A 10,323-nucleotide genomic window follows, 5' to 3' on the forward strand; every position below is an offset into this window, starting at 1 on the left:
ACCATTCATTACATTATTAAATATACATACACTGTGTTAAGACAGTCAATTGTATCCGATTGAAGCTATAATTTTAATTTCCTAATATTAATTAAAATGACTAATTTATAGAAACATAAACAAATAACATTATTTAATTCCTTATAATAAATGGAATAAAACTTTTACAGTGTATAATATAATATAATTAAGTACGTTAAGCTGACATTCAACGTCTAATCTTCTTTGTATCACACACTCGGCAATGATCGACAAGAATACTTCGTGATGTTATCTGTAAAGAACGACAAAGGTAATTTACAAACAATATCATGATATAAGTATTCCAGAATGAATGAACTTTGTGTCATGTTTTAAATAATTTTATATTACATGAAGCATAAAATATATGTAAATGAAACAATCGAGAAAAAAAATACACGATAAAGATATTTTAGACGAAGAATTGACGCAACCGAAACCAATAGGAGAAATTTTATTTTGTAAGCAGTCACAATATTGTTTCGGTGAATTTTATAAAGCGATCTCAGAAAAACGCTGCAAGCTTTGATTGGTATTATGCGGGTATCAGATATGTAGAGAATAGTCGCATATTAACTTACAATTTATTTTAAAAAACAATACTGTCTCGTTGATCTATAAGGCTTATAAGAATAAAAAAGCTCGGTTCAAGTCATAAAAAGCTTTTGGATTTTTCTGCCATAAATATGTTAGCAATCGCGTATCTCTGATAGCACGTAAAAGCGTTGGTCCTGCGCCTGAACTCTATAATACCTCCAGCGCAGTTGAATATTTTCCGTTGAGAATATCTGCTAAGACCGAAATCATCATCATTATAAGAAATCAACGTTTTTTTTTGTCGTGTTCAATAATAGAGCTAATTCATTACAAGCAAATACGTGGAATAAAGCTAGTGAAAAAATGATAGTGTTCAACTAAATTTATGAAAACTGTATTTTATTCATTATTTATGACATTAAACATGACATCATGAAATTGTAATGACAAACCAGCCCCAAGGCCCAGCTCACTTGTCCCACAAACGATGTAACTATACAGGGCAAACATGAAATATTAATGTAATAGATAAATCGACGGAAAGGGTGTGTCATTGTTAAAAAACACTGACAGCATACTGGTCTAAACTGGCATTGGGTAAATATTTTTGATTATTTCGAAAAGGCCTCGATAGCATCCCTAAGTTAGGTAATTGGCAGTGTTACACGATGTGCCTCGGACAGCATGTAAAGCCATTGAAGCTGCGTCTGATCTTTCCCCCCATTCGACATGAATTGTCGTCTCAGATCATAAGAATCGAAGAATGGAGATTTTACTTATGTTTTGTGTAGTATTCTGCAGTATAATAAATAATCTCCTGCTTAGTTGGAAATCCTTGAAATTCGTCGCCTTCGTTTAAAATTCTCTAAGGAGCTCTTCTTTTCCCTCTCTCTTTCTTTTTTCTCTCTGGATATCCATGGTTTTATATGGCCAGGCTTAGTTTAGCAAAATAAAACTATATAAAATTTAATATTAATTTACATAACATCCGACACACAATGTGACTAACAAAAGCCATTCGCTTCCAATCACTGGTAGCGAACTAAACCACCTGAATAGTTTATGGACCAAATATAAGATACTATAGTCATCAACTCTGACTTCAACCTTTATTGAGTTCAATATCGTATCAATTTCGTGAATACTTAACATTTTTGTCAACGTGCGACTTAGTTAAACGCGAAACATTTATGTGTCAGAAGGAGTAACTCTTAACGTTACTCTTAAATTCGACCTTAATTTGACTCTCACTACACACTATAAAGTTTCAACTTCAACGCAAACGTATTATCGACAAAATCATCAGTTTGATAAAAACCATTATTTGTATTCGTGAAATAAATAAACGTAAAGCATTTTTTTATAGAAACGGAGAAAAAGACAACTTTGACTACAGAAACAATCTTATATTGTAGTCGAAAGAGATACGTCCCTACAGCTAAAGCTTGTATTCATTATATTTAAAAAAAATAACATAAATATATCATAATATAGAAAAAAGCCTACAAATGATAAAAAGAGACGATTAATGAAATCTTAAAATATGAACAAAAAATTTAAATATAATATTGTTTTTCAGTTAGTGTGAACGTAGCTTGAAGCCGAGCCGCGAGGCGGGTGGCGGAGGACGCAGCTGGAATATGAAATTTCAGTTTTATCGCCTCGTATTGTTTGTCGGGAAACATTCCACTTTCTTTTTCAATTTAAATCACCCCGTTATTTTAACAAAGGGGAGATCGAGATCCGAAAATCTCTTCTATTGTGTCTTACTCGTGTGGGGACGATTTGCTCGTCAATATTTACTCATATTTATTTTCTAGGTGACGTGAAGGTTATTTTTTAAATAAATCCTTATACTGTGACACAGGATTCTAGTGATAATGTTATCGAGGTGGAATTTCAGGCTTGGCGGCCAATCTCAGTAACCAACCAACTGATTTGATCTGATGTTTGCGCGCTCATCTATGCGCATGTTTACTCGCTGTCACAGGTTGAATGGAAATCCAACAAGAACTGAAAGCTATCACATGCGCGATCATCAGTTTTATATGATTTCCGAAATGCGAGCTCACGATGCCAAATTCATAACTCCAGGGTGCTATTAAAGATTATTGTTACTTTACCAATTAATAAATTTAATTCACATGTTGAAATAAACAGTAATAAATAACGTAAAAATACTTACAATATTATATATTAGATAAAAAAATTAATTATATTATAAAAATCAATTCAATCCTTGGATCCATGGGTAGTTGGACTGGCTAATGGGCCACCTGACTGTAAGTGGTCATCACCGTCTGTAGACATTGGCGGCATTAACCTTGGGAACTAAGATGTTATGTTTCATGTACCTTTAGTTTTACTGGCTCACTCATAAATGAATGAATGAATAATAATCTGAAAAGCGCCATAATGGGAACCTAGTTTCAAATTACCTGCAAAATGATATGCTAGATTCGACCACAGTCGCTATGAGCCTATTATATTTTCTGCATAATATATTAAGATTTTATATAATAAATTAATATTTAAAGTAAATAGCTTTACTAATAGGTACTTTGGTTCGTAATTATACTTTCGCTGTAAGATTATAAATGGTCTACACAGTTCCGATGGAAATATTCATCATTCGCGTTCTCTTGTTGGTCCGCAGTTTATTTGTGAAGCTGCAACTATCGTCGAGTGCACAGATAAATAATTGAGAGAATGCTCAGACACTTGCACACTGAATACTGCGAGCTTTTCTGTAATTGAATATAAATATTTACATATTGCGAATTATTTTGATTATAGAATTAAACAATACACTTAGGACAATATGAAGTGTAAATACGGATAATTTGATTAAAAATAACTCTTAAGTACAAAGGTTGTCAAAATAAAATTGTTATTTAGGGAATGATTAGTTATACAATGCTGTCTTCTTTTTCCTTATATCAAATCAATGGTACTAGAAAGAGATAAAGCAGTGCTTAACACACCGGCTAAACAACATTTCTACATAATTGATGAGACTCTTTAATTAGCACTTTTTGTTCGTATGAATCGTTTTGTTGTACCATTCATTGTGATCTAAGCACAAATTATGATTGCTATCTCTGTACTTGATAAGTAGATTTCGAACTCATGATCTTTCGACCCAGAAGCTTCCATATCTTAAAATACTAGCTTCATTTAGATCGGTATTTCTCTGAATTTCTCTGAATTCTGTTTACTCTGTGAGGGCGGTGAGAGGTCGGACGCGGAGTGCGTTATTAATGACCGCGGACATGCTTTTATTGCGTCTTAATTCTGCACAGAGATTTATATTCTCGTGGATTGTAAAATCCACTGTTTTATTTATTTCCTGTTGCTAATTTGTTGCTAAATTCACTTTAAACTGCAGAAACGAAATGGGCCATTGTTAGTGGCGTTTAAAAGTCAGAACCAATACCCTGACTTTTTACAATTTTTATGATTTACTTTTACGTTCACATTTTGATTCAAAAGGTTCTTTATATAATAAAGTATATTGAGACGTGTCATTTGAAATGACCATAAAATAAATGACAAAATTTAGCATCACTTGAAAATGGTACTGATTTTTTTTTTGTTCTTATGGCTTACAAAAATTTAAAAAGGAAAAGAAATGTTAATACAAACATACAATTCAGTAGCAAAATGAAAATTTCTTATGTAAATGAGTTGTGTGTCGGTGAGCACGGACAATGCATCCCATAGCACATTGTGAGCTGAGCGTCGTCGTGCGGAACTTGCAAAGATAAAGTTTGGAAGATCCAAATACGAGCATAAGTCGCGAGTATACTTACATGATAGAATACGCAGGTGATACGTAAACGATTCACATCCAGGCTCGCATACGGAGAGCGGGTGTTTCTTATTCTTATTATTAATTATATACCCACAGAGTTCGTTTTTTGATTGATATTTACTTTAATTAATATCAAATCATTGCTCTTTTGTTATTTATCGAAGAATGAACTCTAATATGAGAGGCCTGAGGAATTAATGAAAGACAAATCTTAATCTTCCATTGATGGTGGGAATGGGTGTAAAATTTTTTGGCCTACGTAAACTGAAGAATTTTTTATTTATTGGGGCGCTTTTGAATTACCTCTCTTAGACAAAAATATAAGCAAAACAAATCATTTTCGAATATAGTAGGCGTACGAGATCTTATAAGATGATTACACTTACGTAAAGTTATAAGCTGTGACAGATAAATTCATACAAGATCGTATTTAGTACTTAAGTAGGTCAAACTAAAGCTTATCATTTGAACTGAAGCACCAAAATCACATAATCTCATTCAATAAGCGTGGTCATTGTTGTTTGTGTACACGTAATGGCAATTATGTATCTACCGAGTTGGAATGCGAACATTCCTTGAATACATAATTACCACTTAAGTTCTTATGTATATTAATCAGAAGCATCGATTATATAACTATTCATAATAAATACCGCTTACCAAGCGGGAAATTACAAAAAATCCAGGTGATTATTTTAATCTTTCAAGAGATATATTTTATGATAATTGAAAATAATATTTTATTCAATATTACATTCCTATGTAGTTTAGTTTAAAAATAGTTATGATTATCTTGTCTTTTCCAAACCGGTTGCAGTTTTCTATTCGATTTCGATTAATATATTGTACGAAATATCTTCCGAAGGGGCGTGGCCTAGCGGCTCGACTTGATCACGCGATTGTCATCGTGGTGGGGATCGTCATCCTGGCCCTGCCGAGCTCATCGGCCGGCCACGCTGGCTTTAGACACTTCAACTCGGGCTCACGGTTGTGAAGGATATCTTATAAGTAATATTTCAGTTGTTCAGTTTTGATTCCTTTGTTCTATTTTTGTGTCTAAATTGTACGTGTCGATTGATTGATTGTTGATACGTCTACTTTATTGTTGTATAGTTGTTTTGATTTATCTCTTTAAAAAACCTATTTTCATCCTGATTCCTAAAAATATATATTATGTAGACCTATTTTTAACAACATGATCTCCTCATAGCTTTTTCTCACTTTTAATAGAGATATAATATTTTTGCGACTTATGTTATAACACAGTGGGATACTTCTTTTTGCACGAAAAGTAAAAAAAACCTTCATATTTGTTGTAAACGCGGACGAAGTCATCGGCTCGTATTATGTTAAAATTCTGTGTCGTCCCTCGAGGACGAATTAATAACAGTCCTTTGCATATTTCAGTTAATTATATACGATCATCAAACATGGAGGTTCACTCGAATTACATTATATAATATATTGTCTTAAACAAACCACCTTCAATATTTAACCGATAAACAAATCTTTGTTATCATACTAACAAGACAAACATTATACAAGGTCACTTTATTACAAAATATATACGAAATTATATAATTAAATTATTACTGTTGGATAAAGTTCATGCTGAATGTATATTAATTATTTTATGATATATATATTTTTTAATTATTTGGCGGTAGGAATTTGGGTTATTTTACCGCCAAACAAAAAGGATCAAGAAGAAATTGTTTAATCCTCGAGGTGTGTTATCAAGTAAAAAGTCGTTAGTTCTATAATAACCTCCAACACATAAGCCTTTGACGGTTACGATATATTTTAATATTATAACTAAACTTTTTAAATCCTTGTTGGGATTATGGTGTAAAATACATAATCCTACAAAAGAGTTACTAGCCCTGAGTAGTGGGCCTCCAGAGGATACACGTTTATATTATTATTTGAATCAATACTATTATCAAAAACCGATATCATATTATTATAACAAAAAAAACTTTGTTCCACGACCATACCTAATTTACCTGAAGCGTCAAGCTATATTCATTTATTTTTTATCACGTGTTTTATTAATCATAATAACATAATGAATTAATTAATGGCTTATCACACTTATATTAAAAGTATTTAGATAATCAATCCGGATTGACGTAATAACTATTAATCCGTTAGATATGGAAGTTACAGATTACGATAGTTTTAGTTTCATGACGTAGGTATATAATAAATAAAAAACCCATTTCATTTATATTATATAGTTACTTATTGTGTTTTTGTAATGAACAAAAACACGGTAAGTAACGAATCAATCAACACGTGCATTACCTACTTTATCCTCGTGCTCTCTATTTATTACCCGACATTAACATAAATAACACAAAGACAACCATGTTGAATCAATCAACTCAAACACCTTACACCTCTAAAACCTGTCGTATATTCGACATAGATATATCATCCACACAGGTTATTAATTCTAAATTTGGTTATGAGTCGAGTATTAATGGTTATAAGTGCCAAGTAAAGGTCGGCCAACTTGCAAGCCCTCGAGTGTTGCAGGTGTGCATGGGGGGTGGTTGTCATTCTCCATCACCTGCTCGTTTACCCCCTTACATAATAAAAACAGTACATTATAGGCAGATGTACACGACATATTTTATAGATATAATTACTTGCTTGCAATAATAATTATATTACGTTTTTATAAATGTAACATAATATATATTAAAATATAGTTTACGCAGCATGGTATACGCAGTCGATGTTAAAACTATCGGTCAAGGTTATCAAGCGAACTTTGCCACAGCTGTAATAGATAAGTGAACACTTTATACGTTACATTTGTAGATCCCTAAAACGTCAACAGAAAGAACACCTTTGTGAAAATGGAAAATAAAAAAGGGTATAATAGAAAAACTCACGTACACGTGCAACCAAAGCTTAAAGTACTAAAAGCCCATTTTTATTTGAAGACGTAGCATAAGTCATTTAAGTAACGCACGTCTTATATTCCTCACATAACACTAAAGTAAGACACTACAATTTCATATATAATTACGTAAGCTACATAAATACATTGTAAGTGTGCTAAGTCGACGGACGGCTCGAGAGCTCATAAAATTAAATCCGCTTGATTGATTTACAAGTGGTCACTTATACGAGCAGTCGCCGACCCTCTCATTGACATCCTTCAGATGTGAAAACGTTGTTCAAAGCAACATTCTTTTATCTGAAATGTTTTCTCAAGAATAACTATCAGTCTTATATAAATAAGGATTTCACAATATTTAAACAGATACGAGTAACTCCATTCCATGATAAATAAAAAAAGGATTCAATATTTATTATTAGATTTATTTCGACCCCGTTGCAAATAAAAGATAAAATAAATTAATTTTAATTATTATAATACCATAAAACATTATAATATATAAGTTAAAAATATAATTTTATTCAGTATTTAAGTTTGTATGTGTGTTTGTTTATCAATATATATGTGTTTCTGTTTCTTTTACAATTCTACAAACACAGACTGACAGAGAATGATTTCAGCATTAAACATGCTTTTGTTAAATATATATTTCGTGTAATGCAATATCTTATTAAGTAAATAAATAAGATATATAGAACTAAACAGCTATTGGACTCAAATAAAAAGAAGACCATTTTTCAAAGTAGGCCGCGCGGTGCAAATGATTTTGTTATCCGCGCTTCGTTATTTCATTTGACATGGAGAGATGTAATAAAGGCGCAGAATAAACAGGAAGTCGAAGCATCGAACGCGGGAAAAAACACATTCTCAGTTGGAGCTAGGAGGCGAACATTTGCATGTCAAAGCGATCGAGTCGGGCGCCGGCTTAATGCACGGCCAACGAGCGGAGGCCTCGGAAAGTTATAAAAAACGTGATACGTGCTTTTAATAACATGCAAAATGCTTTATAGTTATTTCAAAAGCAGTATCATACAAACAGAGAGAAAAATATTACAAATATTAAACAATTAGGTAAAATGTCTAAAGCAGTAAGTATTGCGTAAACTCGCGTTTTGGTTTGATTTGCGTATCTGTTTAATTTTTTCATTAATTTTACCATATTATCTTTCGCATTGAAGCAGATATGATTTTTGCAATTGTTATTTTAATTATATTTCATTTCATTGTCACATGCGGTTTCACTGTCAGATTACCAAGTTGCCCGTCACATACGGATATAATATCCTACCACATATATAAACTTTATGGAGCAACGAATTTTTTTCCAACTTTTTTAAAATAAACGCTCGGTCAAAATAAAAACGAACTGTTTAATCACAGTTTCTTAAAATAATATATTTATCTATTTAACTTATTAAATAAAGTGTTAATCAAACGCCTTAACCATTTGCTAAGTATTTGTCAGAATTATAGATTGATATTAGTTTTATTAAATCAGTTTTAAGAGTTATTTAGAAAACTTTGCAGGGCAAGGAAAACTCCGTGCAAAGTGTTCAGCCGTTGAACTCTGTAACCTGTACAAGTTTTGTTTAACATTATTCTAATACTTGTAATGATACTCGTAATGGTAACTATATCTTAATGCATATATAAGGCTTCAGATATAAAACACGTTTGTCATTCAAACGTTAAATCACTCTGAAAGCGTTTCATTGGCTTAAGTCTTTATGACTTAATATCATATTTACAAATTATATTAGGCCCTTATACATGAAATTAGTGTTTAGTCGTACTGACCACTTTGATCTGAAATATCTCCTCTTTGGTTAAGAATTCCAAATTCATTAAATATCGGTATATTTACTAGCACGAGTTCTACCGTGGCACCAGTGCTGCAGAAACAGCTCGAAGGATTAATGATGTGTACGGCATTGGTGTCGCAAAAGAAAGAACGGTACGTTTTTGGTTTCAACGTTTTCGTTCTGGAAATTTCGACCTTCAGAACCAACCCCGTGGACGGCCAAAGACGAAAGTGGAAAATTAAGAATTAAAGGCTATTGTGGAAGCGGATCCATCACAAAGCACTTCAGAGATAGGTGCAGGCTTCGGGGTAAGTGGTAAAACTGTATTAATCCACTTAAAGCAAATCGGGAAAGTAAAAAAACTTGAACGATGGGTATCTCATGAGTTGAGTGAATCGAACTCGCAAACACGCGTCGACTGCTGTGTTACTTTGCTCAACCGACACAATAATGAAGGGATTTTAAATCGAAATATTACTTGTGATGAAAAGTGAATACAGTACGATAATCAGAAGCGCTCGTCGCAATGGCTGAACCCTGGAGACCGAGCCAAATCCTGCCCTAAATGAAAATTGACTCAGAAAAAGTTATTTGTGAGTGTTTGATGGGCTAGCGCCGGTGTCGCTTACTACAGCTTTCTAAAATCTGGCCAAACGATTTCGGCAGATATCTTTTGTCAGCAACTGAAAACCATGAAGGAAGAAATAGCTGCTAAACAACCGAGATTGGTCAATCGCTCTAGGCCACTGCTGCATCACGACAACGCAAGACCACACACTGCGCAACAAACAACCACTAAGTTAGATGAGCTACATTTGGAATGTCTGCGACATCCACCGTACTCCCCGGACCTTGCTCCAACAGATTACCATTTTTTCCGGAATTTGGAAAACTTCTTACAAGGAAAAAATTCAACTCCGATGCGGCAGTCCAAACCACCTTCAAAAAGTTTATTGATTCTTGCCCCTATGGTTTTTTTAGTAAGGGGATCAGTGAACTACCTATGGGATGGCAAAAGTGCATAGATAACAACGCTAGATAGATAGCTAGAAATATTTTTGCCAGCTTTTGGGCTCATGCATACAATATGTAACCGTAACCGTAACCGTAACAGCCTGTGAATGTCCCACTGCTGGGCTAAAGGCCTCCTCTCCTCTTTTTGAGGAGAAGGTTTGGAGCTTATTCCACCACGCTGCTCCAATGCGGGTTGGTAGAATTCACATGTGGCGGAACTT

Source organism: Nymphalis io, chromosome 11 (assembly GCF_905147045.1).
Source record: "Nymphalis io chromosome 11, ilAglIoxx1.1, whole genome shotgun sequence".
Lineage (NCBI taxonomy): Eukaryota > Metazoa > Arthropoda > Insecta > Lepidoptera > Nymphalidae > Nymphalis > Nymphalis io.